The sequence below is a fragment of the Ylistrum balloti genome, unplaced genomic scaffold (genome assembly GCF_031769215.1).
Source record: "Ylistrum balloti isolate Yb309-2 unplaced genomic scaffold, AGI_CSIRO_Ybal_v1 Utg369716, whole genome shotgun sequence".
Taxonomy (NCBI): Eukaryota; Metazoa; Mollusca; class Bivalvia; order Pectinida; family Pectinidae; genus Ylistrum; species Ylistrum balloti.
In genome coordinates, this window is record NW_026781939.1 from 203,725 (window position 1) to 224,192 (window position 20,468).

Sequence of the window (20,468 nt, forward strand, 5' to 3'; positions counted from 1 at the left end):
CGGAAAAACGAGATACAAAATGTATCACAAACTATTTTTTATCATAAGACTGAAACACCTGTCATAAATACTTTATTTGACTCCATTAAGTACAGCAATCTTAGGTCTCGAGTGGTTCCGGATTCAATGTAAATATTACCTGAATTATTATCTTATTCTGTCGCTAACTTTTCTTATTTCAGGTCAAGTTACTTAAGTCACTGGACGTGCATAATAGGGGTTCATGGATATCCTTTCCGTGTTGGGTAAGGTTACAATAAGCATTTTGATTTTTTCTTACCTCGTTTTCCCTGTCCAAATACACAAATAGCACGAATTTCGTATGTAATTCATCAGGTATTTGTTGAAATAATAGGGTCATGAGTGTGCGAACACGTGTAAAATGCATTGTAAGAATTGAATCTGTTGACGTGTGAGTTATCATGTGATAATGTTTATTGTTACCAAGACTGGATCACGTGCTTATTGCAAATATTGGATCATTTGTATGTTATAAGGATATCATCGCATGTTAATTGTAAGAATGTAGTCACGTGTTTATCGTGCGGATTTGACTACATGTACCTTGTTAGGATCTCGTTACGTGTCTATTGTATGGAGCAAATCCGTATTTGTTTGTAAGACCTTGATTATATGTTTTTGTAAGGACGTGATCACGTGTTCATTGTAAACATGTGATCACGTGTGTGTTGTAAGCATTTGATCACGTGCGTGTTCTAAGGATGTGATCACGTATTTATTGTAAGAATGAAGTCACGTGTTTCTTGTTAGTATTTCGTTACGTGTCTATTGTAAGGATCAAATCCGTGTTTATTGTAAGACCTTGATTATGTGTTTTTGTAAGGACGTGATCACGTGTTCATTGTAAAGATGTGATCACGTGTGTGTTTTAAGGATTTGATCACGTGCGTGTTCTAAGGTTGTAATCACGTGTTTATTGTAATGATTTGATCACGTGTGTGTTGGAAGGATTTTATCACGTGCGTGTTCTAAGGATGTAATCACGTGTCTATTGTAAGAATGAAGTCACGTGTTTCTTGTTAGAATTTCGTTACGTGTCTATTGCAAGGATCAAATCCGTGTTTATTGTAAGACTTTGATTATGTGTTTTTATAAGGACGTGATCACGTGTTCATTGTTAAGATGTGATCACGTGTGTGTTTTAAAAATTTGATCACGTACGTGTTCTAAGGTTGTAATCACGTGTTTATTGTAATGATTTGATCACGTGTGTGTTGAAAGGATTTGATCACGTGCATGCTTGTTCTAAGGATGTGATGACGTGTTTATTGTAAGGACGTGATCGCATAACTAGATCACGTCTTAATTATAAAGAATGTCATGATATTTTCATTATAATGATGTGATCACGTGTTTACTAGTAAATTGACCATGGTGATGTTTTCATTAGTCAGGTTTTAATGTGCACACACATCAATATTTGTTAGTGAGGTCCCATTTACCATGGAAGTGAATTATTGCTCAGGTTATATTTAATTACATAAGTTCCTTTACTTGACAACGTGAGAAGGGACAAAAGCTAATATAATTCTACTCTAAAGTTAAACTTACTTTACTGTGCTAAACAAATACTTCCGGGTCCTCAGCTTTTTCAAGTGATGTCGCGATCATCGTTGATGTTCGATAAATTTATATATTCGGTTGTAAACATTACCACGCTATCTGTACCGGTCAAGGTTCTTTATTACTCTCAACTCACCAGATTAATATACAACAGACATGGTTATAATATCAAATACGTGTGTATTTTATATACATTATTATAAAGATTTCAAACATTCATTTTTTTCCAGGTAAAGGCTAAGATGAGACATAACTTTGACAGAAACAAATAAAATATTCTCACATAAATCAACATTCTTTCCTTGAATTCAAACGGAGAAATGAATTATTTCAATTCAAGGATATGAGCTTTGAAAAAATTAGTTGTAGAAAAGACACAAAGCATTTTTTAATTTCAATATACGTAAAGTATATATCTCTGTATTATAGAAATGGTCGCGATCATAATGGGTGTGATAGTCCTTGTCTGGCTCCTTTATTTCCTTATAAGGTATGTATACAAGCCATCGTGTCCTGTTAAAGATAGAGTTGTTTGAAAATCTGTATTATTGTGTAATTGTGATTCAGTGTGGTCTTTATTTGTCTTTGAGAAATATGGAAATAAAACAGAACCGAATGTCTGTCTGTACAGTACCGAATGTCTGTCTGTAAAGTACTGAATGTCTGTCTGTACATTACTGAATGGCTGTCTGTACAGTACCGATTGTCTGTCTGTACAGTACCGAATGGCTGTCTGTACAGTACCGATTGTCTGTCTGTACAGTACCGAATGTCTGTCTGTACAGTACCGAATGGCTGTCTGTACAGTACCGAATGTCTGTCTGTACAGTACCGAATGTCTGTCTGTACAGTACCGAATGTCTGCCTGTACAGTACCGAATGGCTGTCTGTACAGTACCGAATGTCTGTCTGTACAGTACCGAATGTCTGCCGGTACAGTACCGAATGGCTGTCTGTACAGTACCGAATGTCTGTCTGTACAGTACCGAATGTCTGTCTGTACAGTACCGAATGTCTGCCGGTACAGTACCGAATGTCTGCCGGTACATTACCAAGTTTCAAGTTTTCAAGTTTTATTAATCACTCCAGACAAACCATAAGTGTGTAACAGGAGGTCAATCATCAGATACAATCAGATACATTGTTACCTATTGTCTGCAAATAATCAGATACATTTATACATAGTGAAATGTGCATACATACCAGCATACATGTAATGCTGCGTGCATACATACATACACATGCACACATACGTACATACGTACATGCAAACACACATACATACATAAATACGTGTACATACATGCCCATACATATTTACATATAATTTGAGATACATACAATTAATTCAGAAATTACTAAGTATTTTTCCTAGTTTTTGTATAAATTTTGTTACTTTCCGAAGTAAAGGGGCATTACAAATAGTGAACATTCCTTTCTTTTTCAAAACACTTGGTTGTTGGTAATAGTATTTAGGTAAGTATTTTTGACGTTTTTCTTTAATATAGTCGTTTTCACATTGATAAAGGTAATGATACTCATCGCCAATATTTATATTACATAATAAACAAATTCTTTCCTGGCGAGGTACACCTGTCCATCTACCAGTTTCGATTGGTAACTTACAATTAGATGTTCTAAATCGACACAATGTTTTTCTATCTTCTGGGTTTAGTTTAATTAAATAAGTCTCTAAATCCCATTTGCTTTTAAAGTTTCTCCACGTGAAGAAATATCAGTGTCATGGTACCACTTCTGAATAAACTGATCAATTAGTCTTTGTTTAACTTTAGATTTCAAAAAGATTCTATCGACAGTACATATATGTTGGTTATTCCATACACTGCTATATCCAGTGTTATCTAGTATTGACTTTATGGACTTCAACCATTTGAAATCGATTTGATCTTGTGACTGAAGTTTGTTCATTAAATTATAGAGTATAAATGATAATTTATTCTCATCTATAATAATTCTATGCCAAAAAGTCACCATTCGAGTCTTAATATCAATTTCTAGTGGATAACGACCAAGTTCCCCATATATCATATAATTTGGGGTATTACTTCTCCGTTTAAGAATTCTTTTACAAAATTGTAGATGTATTTTTTCAACGCTAGTTACATTCTCGAATCCCCATATTTCACATGCATATAATAGAATAGGTAACACAAGTGAATCAAATAGTTTAAGTAGGATATCAACAGGTAATGGAATATTTCTTATTTTCTTATATAGACCATATATAATGCCTTTCTAGCCTGTTCTATCAATTGGGTCCTAGCCGTTACAAACGTACCATTATAGTTAAACAGTACACCAAGATATGAATAAGAGTTTACAACCATTAGGGGCTCATTTTTATAAGTAAATGAATAAGTACCTCTACTTTTTCTTTTCTCAAATATGACGACTTTAGTCTTTTGAGTATTGACAGTCAGTTTCCACGTTTCACAGTATTTTTGAAAGCAATTTAAAGCATTTTGAAGACTAGTTTTTGTCTCAGCCATCATCACAGTGTCATCAGCATACAATATAATGAACAATTTCAGATACAAACCAATATGTCTCAGGCATGTTGTTTCTATTTCTTGTAGAGGATTAACATTATTTTCGATAAAAAAATCGTTCTAGATCATTTAAGTATAATGAAAACAAAAATGGCGATAAATTCTCACCTTGATTCAATCCGACATTGCAAATAAAAAAACCTGATGACTCACTTCCGTTTTTGACACAGGATTTAGTATTTAAGTATAGATTGTTAATGACTTTTAAAACTTTCCCACATACATTAGACGCAATTAGTTTCTTCCATAATCCCACTCACCAAATGGTATCAAATGCTTTTTTAAAATCAATGAATGTGCAAAAAAGTTTTTTTCTTTGTGGGAAGTATAAGGAAATTAATGCATGTAGAACAAATATATTCTCTGTCGTTGAGTAACCTTTTCTAAATCCTGCCTGTGTATTCGATATAAGGTTGGTTTCATCAGCATATTTATTTAATCTTTTATTAATTATTGCAGTAAATAATTTTCCAAGACAACAAGCGTAATAGCTCGGAAATTATCTGGATTGGTGTCATCACCTTTGTTTTTATAGATTGGTTTAATTACACCAACTGTCCAGGATTCCGGGACTATTCCGGTATTTAGTATTACGTTAAACAATTTCACATATACAGGTAAAAGAATATGGCTAGTATTTTTAATATACTCATTCAAAATACCGTCAATACCACTCGATTTATTATTTTTTAAATTTTGAATAGACTTCTGAACTTCTTCCCCTGAGATAGGCTCATTAAAACTTAATAAAGATTGATCGTCTTGTATAATACTAAAATCAAACTCGTCATCTTGATTTGGAGTTGTGCTAAGATTTTTGAAATATTCATATAGCTCATTAATTGTAATATTTGCCTTTTTCGAATTTTTGGACCGAATGTCTGTATGTACAGTACCGAATGGCTGTCTGTAAAGTACAGAATGTCTGTCGGTACAGTACCGAATCGCTGTCTGTACATTACCGAATGTCTGTTTGTATAGTAGTGAATGGTTGTCAGTACAGTATCGAATGTTTGTCTGTAAAAACCAGAATGACTGTCTGTACATTACCGAATGTCTGTCTGCACAGTACCGAATGGTTGTCAGTACAGTATCGAATGTCTGTCTGTACAGTACCGAATGTCTGTCTGTAAAGTACCGAATGTCTGTCTGTACAGTTCCGAATGTCTGTCTGTAAAGTACCGAATGTCTGTCTGTACAGTACCGAATGTCTGTCTGTACAGTACCGAATGTCTGTCTGTAAAGTACCGAATGTCTGTCTGTACAGTACCGAATGTCTGTCTGTAAAGTACCGAATGTCTGTCGGTACAGTACCGAATGTCTGTCTGTACAGTACCGAATGTCTGTCTGTACAGTACCGAATGTCTGCCTGTACAGTACCGAATGTCTGCCTGTACAGTACCGAATGTCTGTCTTTACAGTACCGAATGGCTGTCTGTACAGTACCGAATGTCTGTCTGTAAAGTACCGAATGTCTGTCGGTACAGTACCGAATGTCCCGAATACCGGTTGTCTGTACAGTACCGAATGTCTGTCTGTAAAGTACAGAATGTCTGTCGGTACAGTACCGAATTGCTGGCTGTACATTACCGAATATCTGTCCGTACAGTACTGAATGGATGTCTGTAAAGTACCGAATGTCTGTCTGTACAGTACCGAATCGCTGTCTGTACATTACCGCATGTCTGGAAGAACAGAATGTCTGCCTGTACAGTACCGAATGGTTGTCTGTACATTACCGAATGGCTGTCTGTACAGTACCGAATGGCTGTCTGTACATTACCGAATGGATGTCTGTACAGTACCGAATGTCTGTCTGTACAGTACCGAATGGCTGTCTGTACATTACCGAATGGCTGTGTGTGAAGTACAGAATATCTGTCGGTACAGTACCGAATGGCTGCCTGTACATTACCGATTGTCTGTCTGTACAGTACCGAATGGCTGTCTGTAAAGTACAGAATGTCTGTCTGTACAGTACCGAATGACTGTCTGTACATTACTGAGTTGTTGCCTGTATATTACCGAATGGATGTCTGTACATTACCGAATGTCTGTCGGTACAGGACCGAATGGCTGTGTGGACATTACTGAATGTCTGTCTGTACAGTACCGAATTGATGTCTGTACAGTACCGAATGGTTGTCAGTACAGTATCGAATGTCTGTCTGTACATTACCGAAAGTCTGTAAATTTCCACTTTTGTAGCTTTTTGTCTGTAGCTTTAACCTTTGCGTTCCCAATACCTGTCTATACCTACCACCTGTTTATAACGACCAACATCTTCTAGCCATTTGGTCCCGGTTGTTTAAAGACTGGCTAGTGAACATTGTGAAACAAGAATCAAACGAATTGGGAACATGTTTTATCGTTTCACAGCTGTAGATTTGTTGAGACAGACAGAATTGTTATATTTGAAGTGTTAAGGTGACCTTTCTCGCTGTTGTTTTTTTTCAATGACAACACTACAAGTTTTCCACTGACAACTGGTTAACACTAACTTACCTTTGAGGAACAGAGACAGGTACCTGTAACTAGCTACTGCCTGTCTATAATGACGTCAGTATATGATACAGTGAAATAGACATAGATGATGGTAGATACAGTCAAAGTCACACGATGCTTTATCGTATAAGGTCAAGTTCATTAGTTGAAATCTCAGAGTACGCTTCGTTTAAAAAGTCTAAATAGCAATCTGTGTTTTAGGATCCTGGGGCAATGTTGTAGGAACAGGATGTCCACTGGTATCAAGTTTTAACGTATTTCTACGCCTTAAATAAGCACCATGTAAACTGACATTTACAGGTACAAATCTCGAAAAAAATGTTGTGACAATCACGTGGTCTGTGATGGTTGACACTGGTTGTTAATGTATTAAGCTGCAACAATTTGTATCCCGTTTATTTCTGCCAAATCGCTTATCAATACTCTTCAAATCGTTCGTGCACTTTTAAACTAATTATACCTTTTCCAATCAGTGCTTTATTTGAGAAAAATAACACAAATAACGGTATCATCAACGAGTAAAGAGTGAGATTCCCTGGTACCCGAGGCCTAACCAGTACATGTAAAAGACCTCGAAACAAAAGCAACCTCACAGCAATGATTAAAATTCATCGAATATAAGGTAAATACACTACACGAACTCGTTCAATTATTTATAACGAATATTTAAGGATTTTCCTGGAAGCGGTTTTATTTGTGAATCAGGTCCAGGAATCTGTTTAGTACGGTGTCAGCGAGTGACTGAATCAATAACAACGTCCTATAGGTGCTGTTTTAATGTTCATCAATGTCCTAATTCCTTGTAGTTATTTCGCGTTTTCATTGAATTTCAGTATTTCATTTTTGTGGCGTGCATTTTTTTCCCCTGCAATATTGCAGATTTTCTAGTTTTGTGATTTTTCGCAAACAATCATAGATCGTAACGTAACTGTCGATCTAGCAGAAACGAATAAGAAATCGTTGTGAAACGATGGTAGTTAAATTACATGGGGTTTTAAAAATAATGTAGCAGCTGTAACACAATGTGATGTAAGTCATGAGTGTAAGAGACGACTTATTGTGGTACCTCAGGTGGGGGAGGGGTGGGGGGGGAGTAGCTCTCACGTCTGGAAATCAGGGGAAGAGAGAGGGGAGGTCGAGTGGTTCTCGATGGTCTGCTGCTTAGGGAAAGCATATAGAAGGGGAAGGTTGTGATCTCAGCAGCTGATTATGTGAAACCTATCCACCTACAAAGAAACAACAAGAAAATATTAACATAATCGTAAATCAATCTTAAAGTCAATATAACTAGGGCAAAATACGAAGAACAGAAAAATTCAAACGGAGATTCCTGGAAAAGTACAAGGAGTGTAAGACCAGGTGTTCCAGAAAAGAAAGCGTCTTTTGTTTCATCGATTATAAGTATAATACAACGGAACCAACAAGCAAACTAACGAGTATCAAAGAAAACGTACAGCTTCATATTACATAGAGATATAACACTTTTGTCAGTGAAATCAATATGACGACCTTAAAACTTTCCCATAATTTTCATCAAACTGCACCTATTGAACCCTTGTGTTATGTGTTCCACGAAAAGCGTAATAATGGGAACAGGTCCTAGAATATCGAGTCAGTGCATTCTGGGATAGCTGGACGTAACACTTTTCATGATTTTTCGGGTGTCTTTATAAACATTGTATATATTTATACTGATCTATTTTCTTATAGAAAATGCCCGTTCACGATATCGAGAAGACATGGAAATCCAAGAGAAGAAACCTCCCCCGTGTACATAACACCTACATCAAACGTCACTTCCGGCATTGATCAGTTAGAATGTGGTCCTGTTCCAGCATCAAACAATGGCGCATTGAATGATGACATTTACACAGAAATTGATATCGAAAACAACATATTCAATCATACAATATTCAACGAACACTCAACCGGAGGAAACAAAAGCAATAGCAGAAACCACCGTGCGCCAGATATGCGTTGCAGCTTTACCGTTTTGCCTTCAAACAAATCATTCACTTCCGATAGGGACGGGGCGTGTCGACCAAGTGCAGGACACGGTCAGTTATTTGGAGAGGCTGACAGTTTTATTAGACTTGATAGGAGAATACGAAGACTATCTTTTTAAAAATAAATGTTATATAATGTATCATTTTTATTAATATACATTATTCTTTGTTCTGGTGGGGGATGGAGTACCTTCGTAATGGCGATTTGAAAACAGATTACAACGCCTTCTTAGAATAGTGTTCCTTTCAGTCCTTCTCTTAGTTGAACAACAGTATGGTGACTGTGTATCTCCCTGATATAAAAATTCAACAGATCGTTCACATTTTGGAGTGCCAAATGTATACTAATGAATGTATTGCTTCGGCACTGCATAGAGTTTGACCACAAACTGAAGGTTTTGCTCAACAGAAACTGGTAAATATGCTACATCAAAGAAAGGAATTCGGTTTTACCAAACGCTGATCTAATCCATCAGAACGTTTAATTATTTTCTATGTAGATCAGGATAGGTCCATATATATATTCACTCTCACCGTCACGGATTTCCAGGTCACCTGTGATACAGACCAGGATAAGTCCATGTTCATTCACACAGTCACGTGTTCTCAGGCCCCTGTGATGCAGTCACAATAAGTCAACGTTCACTCAGACTGTCACGTGTTCTCAGGCCCCTGTGATGCAGTCACAATAAGTCAACGTTCACTCAGACTGTCACGTGTTCTCAGGCCCCTGTGATGCAGTCACAATAAGTCAACGTTCACTCAGAGTGTCACGTGTTCTCAGGCCCCTGTGATGCAGTCACAATAAGTCAACGTTCACTCAGACTGTCACGTATAATCATGTCCCTGTGATTCAGACCAGTATAAGTCCATATTCATTCAGAGTGTCACGGGTCCTCACGCCCCTGTGATTCAAATCAGAATAGGTTAATGCTCACTCAGACAGTAAGGAATTCTCAAGTTTTTGTAATAAAAACTAGGAATGATCAATATTCACTTAGACTGTAACGAACTTTCATGTCCCTGTGGTGCCCAGAAACGAACGAATTCTAGACCACAAAGTCCATGGATATATATGTATATATATATATATATGTATATTCAATGTCGTCCATTGTCGTGTGTTTATGGTCCATTTTGTATTAATGTCAGCATTCATTATATCACCGGTACAATGGTATAATGATGGTTGCCATGGAAACAACTGTAAAAATTCACAAAACGAAAGTCCACTGTGCATCTGATGTTGAGGTCAGGAAATGATTTAGACGTTCTGAAAGATCGTTCTTAAACACTTTATTCTAAGGTTGCCTTTCTGTCGTTTTTCTACATTGTTGATACATATATTGATATTGAATTCGCTCCAATTGCATGTGCTTTTTAAAGTTTTATGAAACATACATGCGGTTCGGATCGACGCGCATTTCTTTGTAAATCCGCTGGTATGTGAAATCAGTGCCGAGTATGAAAATGACAAAAGTGCAAAAATCAATATTTTAGAAAAAATGTTGAATTTAATCTACTTTCTCAAAAAAGAACTGTGATTTTTAAGTAGATTCTTACTTTCGGAACTGCTTTATTTATTTTCAAGGATTCTTCTAACTGAAGTGCCTGGAGAAAAAATTATGATCATGTATCCTGACATTTAATTCTTCAATTGTCCAAAGCATATCAAGAAACATTGATTTGAAAAAAAAACCAACAAGATATAAAAAAAAACATAGTTACTTCATTTTCTTTGTCTGATATTTGGGAGTCGAGGTATTAGATACAACCGGAAACTTTACTTTAATGTACGGTACTTTTCTATATCCTGTGTAGATGATAGATAATCAGGTGTTCGCATTATTTCATTATTAAAATATAATATAGTCAATATCAAATAACAATCTTTTAAGTTACTAAAACACTAACTGACCAATCTTCATGGTCCGAATGGAAGCACACGGAGAGTCTTGCTCCGGGAGGAAAGAGGATTCCTCACGGAAAATCTCAAACCACCTAGAGCTTTTTGTGTGAATAGCAGTTATGATTTATGAACACAAATGACTGGACAATTTTACAATTTTGAGTCGGTTTCTCCTTGTATTAGTAGGTGATTATATCACAGAACAATATAAGGAAGGCCCGTCGCGTGACATTCGGAGCAATGAGGGTAAAGTGTCTTATCAAGGATACAATCACTTCAGCCCAAGATTCCTACAAACCTACAAAATTAAAAAAAAAGTTGGAAACAAATAATAATATAAAAATCATATTTTTGTAATTGGACGGGCGATGTCATTTTTGTGACGTCATTCATGTACTATTGTACACACGAACTATGTACTTATGTCATTGTCGCGATTCTAGGAAAAGTGCACAGCGTTTATGCATCTCACTCAAAAACGATATTTATAGAATTTTGCTGTCAACATGATTATTCACAATTCCCCAGCACCCCGGTTAACATAACTTTCTGTGGTTGATAAAGCACCGTATCGACCTCCGTGTGGCTGAACCATGGTGATATAAACCGATAATAATATTAATGCACAGTTAGTTATAGATACCGTTAACATCCAACCGTGACCTCAGGATAATGTATATATATTGTTACCAACCTGAAGGCTAATCTCGTTTTATCTTATCATATCGGTAGCGTGGCCGAGCGGTCTAAGGCGCTGGTTTAAGGCACCAGTCTCTTCGGAGGCGTGGGTTCGAATCCCACCGCTGCCAAATTAATATTTTATCCATTTATTTGACATCTAATGGTGACAATAAAAAGAAAGAGAAAAATGTTATCAATAACTAGTCAGTTACATTTTTATGAAGGCAGGATATAAGAATATATCTCGTAATTATAATATATACTATAACCGATAACATGACAATGCCTTATAAACTCTTGTGTAAATAACCTTTTATATAAAATATAAAAAATACACTTTTCATTCTATAATATATCAGTTTATAAAGAATAGATAAAAAGATGGCTTCCACCATCAACACGCAGATTACAAACATAATCGAACACAAAACCTTACTGTGTAATATAGAGAGCTATACAGGCGTTGTTATTTAAGTATGTACACATTGCATTGTTTTCTATTTTTTCTTACCGTGTCCAGAAATAAGACGATTTTTTTTATCTTGTCTCAGTTACCAGTATTGATATGATGTCACCTTGTCACAGTCACAAGTATTAATTTGATGTCACCTTGTCACAGTCACAAGTATTAATTTGATGTCACCCTGTGACAGTAACCAGTATTAATTTGATGTCACCCTGTCACAGTAACCAGTATTAATTTGATATCACCCTGTCACAGTCACCAGTATTAATTTGAGATCACCCTGTCACAGTCACCAGTAATCATTTGATGTCACCCTGTCACAGTCACCAGTATTAATTTGATGTCACCCTGTGACAGTAACCAGTATTAATTTGATGTCACCTTGTCACAGTCACCAGTATTAATTTGATATCACCCTGTCACAGTAACCAGTATTAATTTGATATCACCCTGTCACAGTCACCAGTAGTCATTTGATGTCACCCTGTCACAGTCACCAGTATTAATTTGATGTCACCCTGTCACAGTCACTAGTATTAATTTGATGTCACCCTGTGACAGTAACCAGTATTAATTTGATATCACCCTGTCACAGTCACCAGTATTGATTTGATGTCACCCTGTGACAGTAACCAGTATTAATTTGATATCACCCTGTCACAGTCACCAGTGATCATTTGATGTCACCCTATCACAGTAACCAGTATTAATTTGATATCACCCTGTGACAGTAACCAGTATTAATTTGAGATCATCCTGTCACAGTCACCAGTAATCATTTGATGTCACCCTGTCACAGTCACCAGTATTAATTTGATGTCACCCTGTGACAGTAACCAGTATTAATTTGATATCACCCTGTCACAGTCACCAGTATTAATTTGATATCACCCTGTGACAGTAACCAGTATTAATTTGATATCACCCTGTGACAGTCACCAGTATTAATTTGATATCACCCTGTCACAGTCACCAGTAATCATTTGATGTCACCCTGTCACAGTAACCAGTATTAATTTGAGATCACCCTGTCACAGTCACCAGTAATCATTTGATGTCACCCTGTCACAGTCACCAGTATTAATTTGATATCACCCTGTGACAGTAACCAATATTAATTTGATATCACCCTGTCACAGTCACCAGTAATCATTTGATGTCACCCTGTCACAGTCACCAGTATTAATTTGATATCACCCTGTCACAGTCACCAGTATTAATTTGATGTCACCCTGTGACACCAGTATTAATTTGATATCACCCTGTCACAGTAACCAGTATTAATTTGATGTCACCCTGTGACAGTAACCAGTATTAATTTGATATCACCCTGTCACAGTCACCAGTATTAATTTGATATCACCCTGTCACAGTCACCAGTAATCATTTGATGTCACCCTGTCACAGTCACCAGTATTAATTTGATGTCACCCTGTCACAGTCACCAGTATCAATTTGATATCACCCTGTCACAGTAACCAGTATTAATTTGAGATCACCCTGTCACAGTCACCAGTAATCATTTGATGTCACCCTGTCACAGTCACCAGTATTAATTTGATATCACCCTGTGACAGTAACCAGTATTAAATTGATGTCACCCTGTCACAGTCACCTGTATTCTTAATGTTGTAGTCGCTCTTGTTACATCCACCAGTGTAGTCAAAGTGTCCAGAATAAATTTTTAAAAGAAAAGATAATCTTTCTCATTGCCATTGGTGTGATTTGGGTTTATCTATGTATTGATAACAATCCGATTTCCCTCTGAAACTGAAGTATTTTGACGAAAGTCCAAACCTAAAAAGCTTCACATTTGATGTGTTTCAATAGCACATTTCTATAGACCAAGTTTGACTTACATACATGACATTCCTAAACGACGTCCTTATCAGTAGTTATCGATGGTTTATGTCGAGATGATAATATTCCTAATTATATGTATCATTGCTGGTGTATATAGATCATATTTACCGTCGTCATTACACCACTACTGTCAGGTTTTAGGTGACTTATCTATGCCTTGTGAAGTAGCATAAGCAAATTCTGAATGTCATTTCATAACTGTAATAGTTTTTTTCGCTACACACTTTGTTGGTGTTGAAAGTTTATGTTACATCTTCGAATTCTGTTTAAATCGAAAATAATGATTTATTTTACTACAGTTATTTATCATATGTTCCGTGAATGCTATGTATCATTTTTCACACTTTAAAAGTTTGTGTGAAATGGAGTTACATATTTACGTGACCGGGTCTGCTTAACTTTTCACAATATATTTTCTATATATCGCTGAAAATAAAAACACGGTAAAAAAGGAAATTATGTGTTTTAGGTTGCATATCTTTTAATTATTCAGATACTGGAGTGGATCTTGATTTCAGAGCATTCGATCCGAATTATCGATTTAAAAAAAAAAAACCCATCACATAATCTCACCGTTTTAGCATTTTCTAATTGGTGACACCTCCATATCTGTGATATTTAACTTGGTTTGATACATCGTAGTTCTCAGCTTGATGACATGCGAATACCTATTGCCTAAATTTAATATCAACCATATCTATTGATCAAAAATAAAACATTACAAAAACAATACTATTATTTCAACAATGATGCATATGTTCATGATTAAACAGACAACATGTGTTTTTTGACGTTACACATGTTACTTACCGGTGTTTATGACGTCATTTTCCCCGACATTGGAAAACGTTTTGAGAAGAATTAGTGCTTGTGTTCTTCATTAAAGATAAAACAATCATTTGTATACCTCTGTATATGCATGTCTAAAACGATAATCGCTGCTCAATGACCCCAATGTTTCTCCTGAATGTGACGTGATGTCGTTTTTGAGAATCTAATGATAACACTATAGCCGTCGACGTCATTTTCTAATATTCATCAACAATTCAAGTGGCATAGTAAAGCTTTGTATCAAACCTTCGTTAGGTTGAATCTTGATACAGAATATATACCAATAATGACAACCATACACAGCTATAGGTACTGTTGTAACATCCGGGTTGATAGGTAGATATACATTCATATCATTGCCTTAGGATAAAGTAGGTGAATTAGCAACGATTAGCGTATTTACCGTAGGTACTGAAACACAAAGATAACGGTAGCGTGGCCGAGCGGTCTAAGGCGCTGGTTTAAGGCACCAGTCTCTTCGGAGGCGTGGGTTCGAATCCCACCGCTGCCAGAGTTACATTTTTTCACAAATGACACATTAATTTGACGTCACAGTGCGTTTGTCGAGAAAGTGACGCCATTTCATTGTCACTCTGACGTCACAATCGCTCATAATTCATACAATAATTCCTAACTCACATTATGTTTTAATCACTAATATCAAAAAGTTATAGAACGAACTTGTTGTGTGAGTGTGATTATTTACTCTATATTGTTCGTTATAACCATTAACAACGCCCTTATCACGAAATAGATATTGGAAAGTTCTAATTATTTTCGGTTCTCCTGTCGAGTCATAAACTATTTCATCTAACATACCTGAAACCTTTCGTCCTGCCGTACACTTATAAAACTGCAATGACAGATGTGCATATGAATATGTGGAAACACATGGAAAACGGCACTCAAATAAAGTTATAAATATGTCCTGCTCACAGACAACAACGTGACCGCCATCTTGTTGTTCGCACATGGAAACATAAACATCATTCCTGCTAAAATAACAAATATATCCACATGTCATATACACGTGTATGCAATTTTTATCATATATTTCTACAGACAAGCCTGACGTTGATTATTATTAATTTTTTTTGGTAAATACCCAACCACTTCACCTTTATTCATTTGTGGAATGCCGCAGATCTTTGCCTTCTTTGTCAACTCTTTCCGAGAGAATGCTTCCTTCGAATTTTGAAGTTATGTTTTTTTTACAATCCCAGTTCGGTGACAATACAGTTTATGAATTTGCGTCAAGAAAGCAGACCTAGAATACGTTAACTGACTCATTCCTGTGTTAATTTTAGCAGAAAAACGTCAAGTGCAGGTGTATGTTCGTGATTAAACAGACAACATGTCTTTTTTTACGTTACACATGTTACTTACCGGTGTTTATGACGTCATTTTCCCCGACATTGGAAGACGTTTTGAGAAGAATTAGTGCTTGTGTTCTTCATTAAAGATAAAACAATCATTTGTATACCTCTGCATATGCATGTCTAAAACGATAATCGCTGCTCAATGACCCCAATGTTTCTCGCGAATGTGACATGATGTCGTTTTTGAGAATCTAATGATAACACTATAGCCGTCGACGTCATTTTCTAATATTCATCAACAATTCAAGTGGCATAGTAAAGCTTTGTATCAACCTTCGTTAGGTTGAATCTTGATACAGAATATATACCAATAGTGATAACCATACACAGCTATAGGTACTGTTGTAACATCCGGGTTGATAGGTAGATATACATTCATATCATTGCCTTAGCATAAAGTAGGTAAATCAGCAACGATTAGCGTATTTACCGTAGGTACTGAAACACAAGAATAACGGTAGCGTGGCCGAGCGGTCTAAGGCGCTGGTTTAAGGCACCAGTCTCTTCGGAGGCGTGGGTTCGAATCCCACCGCTGCCAGAATTATGTTTTTCACAAATCAAACATTATTGTGACGTCACAGTGCGTTTGTCGAGATATTGACGCCATTTCCTTGTCATTCTCTGACGTCACATTCCCTCATAATTAAAACATACAAAACTTTTCTTCCAGCCATTCACTTATTAAACTTCAATGACAGATGTGCATATAAATATGTGGAAACACATGGAAAATGGCACTCAAATAAAGTTATAAACATTATTCCTGCTAAAACAACAAATATATCCACATGTCATATACACGTGAAAACAATTTTTATCATATACTTCTACAGACAAACCTGGCGTTGATAATTTATTTATTTTTTTTGGTAAATACCCAACCACTTCACCTTTATTCATTTGTGGAATGCAGCAGATCTTTGCCTTCTTTGTCAACTCTTTCCGAGAGAATGCTTCCTTCGAATTTTGAAGTTATGTTTTTTTTACAATCCCAGTTCGGTGACAATACAGTTTATGAATTTGCGTCAAGAAAGCAGACCTAGAATACGTTAACTGACTCATTCCTGTGTTAATTTTAGTAGAAAACGTCAAATGCAGGTGTATTGAAATTCTTTCCTTTTTTCATCGAAAATGTTTTAAATAAGGGCGATAACTCAGATGACGTAATTTGCCTGAAAATAGAAATTACTCTGTTTTCGATAAGTGAATCAGGCACTTAATCTTTATTGACTGAAAGCGACATTCTTCGTGTCTTCGATGTATTTCTAGTATCACGAGCCTGGTCGACCTCCACACGATACGGATAAGAAGTAGAAATAGGAAAGCACTAAACTTATCAAACATAATAACGGTTTTGTCTGGAAGTCAATATTGAACCCGGTTCCACGCTTCGTAACACAAAGCTTCATACCATACAAATACTTATTACTTTAATTTAATATTAACTATGTCTATTGATCGAAAATAAAACATAACAAAAACAATACTATTATTTCAACGTTGATGCATATGTTCGTGATTAAACAGACAACATGTCTTTTTTGACGTTACACATGTTACTTACCGGTGTTTATGACGTCATTTTTCCCGACATTGGAAGACGTTTTGAGAAGAAATAATGCTTGTGTTCTTCATTAAAGATAAAACAATCATTTGTATACCTCTGCATATGCATGTCTAAAACGATAATCGCTGCTCAATGACCCCAATGTTTCTCTCGAATGTGACGTGATGTCGTTTTTGAGAATTTAATGATAACACTATAGCCGTCGACGTCATTTTCTAATATTCATCAACAATTCAAGTGGCATAGTAAAGCTTTGTATCAACCTTCGTTAGGTTGAATCTTGATACAGAATATATACCAATAGTGATAACCATACACAGCTATAGGTACTGTTGTAACATCCGGGTTGATAGGTAGATATACATTCATATCATTGCCTTAGCATAAAGTAGGTAAATCAGCAACGATTAGCGTATTTACCGTAGGTACTGAAACACAAGAATAACGGTAGCGTGGCCGAGCGGTCTAAGGCGCTGGTTTAAGGCACCAGTCTCTTCGGAGGCGTGGGTTCGAATCCCACCGCTGCCAGAATTATGTTTTTCACAAATCAAACATTATTGTGACGTCACAGTGCGTTTGTCGAGATATTGACGCCATTTCCTTGTCATTCTCTGACGTCACATTCCCTCATAATTAAAACATACAAAACTTTTCTTCCAGCCATTCACTTATTAAACTTCAATGACAGATGTGCATATAAATATGTGGAAACACATGGAAAATGGCACTCAAATAAAGTTATAAACATTATTCCTGCTAAAACAACAAATATATCCACATGTCATATACACGTGAAAACAATTATATCATATACTTCTATAGACAAACCTGGCGTTGATAATTTGGATTTTTTTAAACACCCATCCACTTCACTTGTATTCATTTGTGAAATGCAACAGATCTTCGCCTCCTTCGTCAACTTTTTCTGAGAGAATGCTTTCTTCGAATTCTGAAGTTATGCGTGTTTGATTATCTCAGTTCGATGACAATACAGTTTATCATTTTGTGTCAAGAAAGCAGACCTTTAAAACGTTAACTGACTCATTCCTGTGTTAATTTTAGTAGAAAAACGTCAAGTGCAGGTGTAATGAAATTCTTTCCTTTTTTTCCATCGAAAATGTATTAAAGAAGGGCGATAACTCAGATGACGTAATTTGCTTGAAAATAGAAACTACTCTGTTTTCGATAAGTGAATCAGGCACTTAATCTTTATTGACTGAAAGCGATATTCTTCGTGTCTTCGATGTATTTCTAGTATCACGAGCCTGGTCGACCTCCACACGATACGGATAAGAAGTAGAAATAGGAAAGCACTAAACTTATCAAACATAATAACGGTTTTGTCTGGAAGTCAATATTGAACCCGGTTCCACGCTTCGTAACACAAAGCTTCATACCATACACATACTTATTAATTAAATTTAATATTAACTATATCTATTGATCGAAAATAAAACATTACAAAAACAATACTATTATTTCAACAATGATGCATATGTTCGTGATTAAACAGACAACATGTCTTTTTTGACGTTACACATGTTACTTACCGGTGTTTATGACGTCATTTTTCCCGACATTGGAAGACGTTTTGAGAAGAAATAATGCTTGTGTTCTTCATAAAAGATAAAACAATCATTTGTATACCTCTGCATATGCATGTCTAAAACGATAATCGCTGCTCAATGACCCCAGTGTTTCTCGCGAATGTGACGTGATGTCGTTTTTGAGAATCTTATGATAACACTATAGCCGTCGACGTCTTTTTCTAATATTCATCAACAATTCAAGTGGCATAGTAAAGCTTTGTATCAACCTTCGTTAGGTTGAATCTTGATACAGAATATATACCAATAGTGACAACCATACACAGCTATAGGTACTGTTGTAACATCCGGTTTGATAGGTAGATATACATTCATATCATTGCCTTAGGATAAAGTAGGTGAATTAGCAACGATTAGCGTATTTACCGTAGGTACTGAAACACAAAGATAACGGTAGCGTGGCCGAGCGGTCTAAGGCGCTGGTTTAAGGCACCAGTCTCTTCGGAGGCGTGGGTTCGAATCCCACCGCTGCCAGAGTTACATTTTTTCACAAATGACACATTAGTTTGACGTCACAGTGCGTTTGTCGAAAAAGTGACGCCATTTCTTTGTCATTCTGACGTCACAATCGCTCATAATTCATACAATAATTCCTAACTCACCTTATGTTTTAACCACTAATATCAAAAAGTCATAGAACGAACTTGTTGTGTGAGTGTGATTATTTACTCTATATTGTTCGTTATAACCATTAACAACGCCCTTATCACGAAATAGATATTGGAAAGTTCTAATTATTTTCGGTTCTCCTGTCGAGTCATAAACTATTTCATCTAACATACCTGAAACCTTTCGTCCTGCCGTACACTTATAAAACTGCAATGACAGATGTGCATATGAATATGTGGAAACACATGGAAAGCGGCACTCAAATAAAGTTATAAATATGTCCTGCTCACCGATAACAACGTGACCGCCATCTTGTTGTTCGCACATGGAAACATAAACATCATTCCTGCTAAAATAACAAATATATCTACATGTCATATACACGTGTATGCAATTTTTATCATATATTTCTACAGACAAGCCTGGCGTTGATAATTTGGATTTTTTTAAACACCCATCCACTTCACTTGTATTCATTTGTGAAATGCAACAGATCTTCGCCTCCTTCGTCAACTTTTTCTGAGAGAATGCTTTCTTCGAATTCTGAAGTTATGCGTGTTTGATTATCTCAGTTCGATGACAATACAGTTTATCATTTTGTGTCAAGAAAGCAGACCTAGAATACGTTAACTGACTCATTCCTGTGTTAATTTTACTAGAAAACGTCAAGTGCAGGTGTAATGAAATTCTTTCCTTTTTTTCATCGAAAATGTATTAAAGAAGGGCGATAACTCAGATGACGTAATTTGCCTGAAAATAGAAACTACTCTGTTTTCGATAAGTGAATCAGGCACTTGATTTTTGTTGACTGAAAGCGACATTCTTCGTGTCTTCGATGTATTTCTAGTATCACGAGCCTGGTCGACCTCCACACGATACGGATAAGAAGTA

The 20,468-nt window shown here is 36.2% G+C and overlaps 5 non-coding genes across 5 annotated transcripts; all 5 read left to right on the forward strand.

The window, feature by feature from the left end:
- Positions 1-11,301: 11,301 nt before the first annotated feature.
- Trnal-aag (transfer RNA leucine (anticodon AAG)) lies at positions 11,302-11,383 on the forward strand. Its single transcript has one exon. It is a non-coding gene; the product is annotated as a tRNA-Leu (tRNA).
- Positions 11,384-14,844: 3,461 nt separating this feature from the next.
- On the forward strand, positions 14,845-14,926 carry Trnal-aag (transfer RNA leucine (anticodon AAG)). Its single transcript has one exon. It is a non-coding gene; the product is annotated as a tRNA-Leu (tRNA).
- Positions 14,927-16,250: 1,324 nt separating this feature from the next.
- Trnal-aag (transfer RNA leucine (anticodon AAG)) lies at positions 16,251-16,332 on the forward strand. The gene has a single exon. It is a non-coding gene; the product is annotated as a tRNA-Leu (tRNA).
- A 1,475-nt stretch (positions 16,333-17,807) lies between these two features.
- Trnal-aag (transfer RNA leucine (anticodon AAG)) lies at positions 17,808-17,889 on the forward strand. Its single transcript has one exon. It is a non-coding gene; the product is annotated as a tRNA-Leu (tRNA).
- A 1,471-nt stretch (positions 17,890-19,360) lies between these two features.
- On the forward strand, positions 19,361-19,442 carry Trnal-aag (transfer RNA leucine (anticodon AAG)). Its single transcript has one exon. It is a non-coding gene; the product is annotated as a tRNA-Leu (tRNA).
- The last annotated feature ends 1,026 nt before the right edge of the window (positions 19,443-20,468 follow it).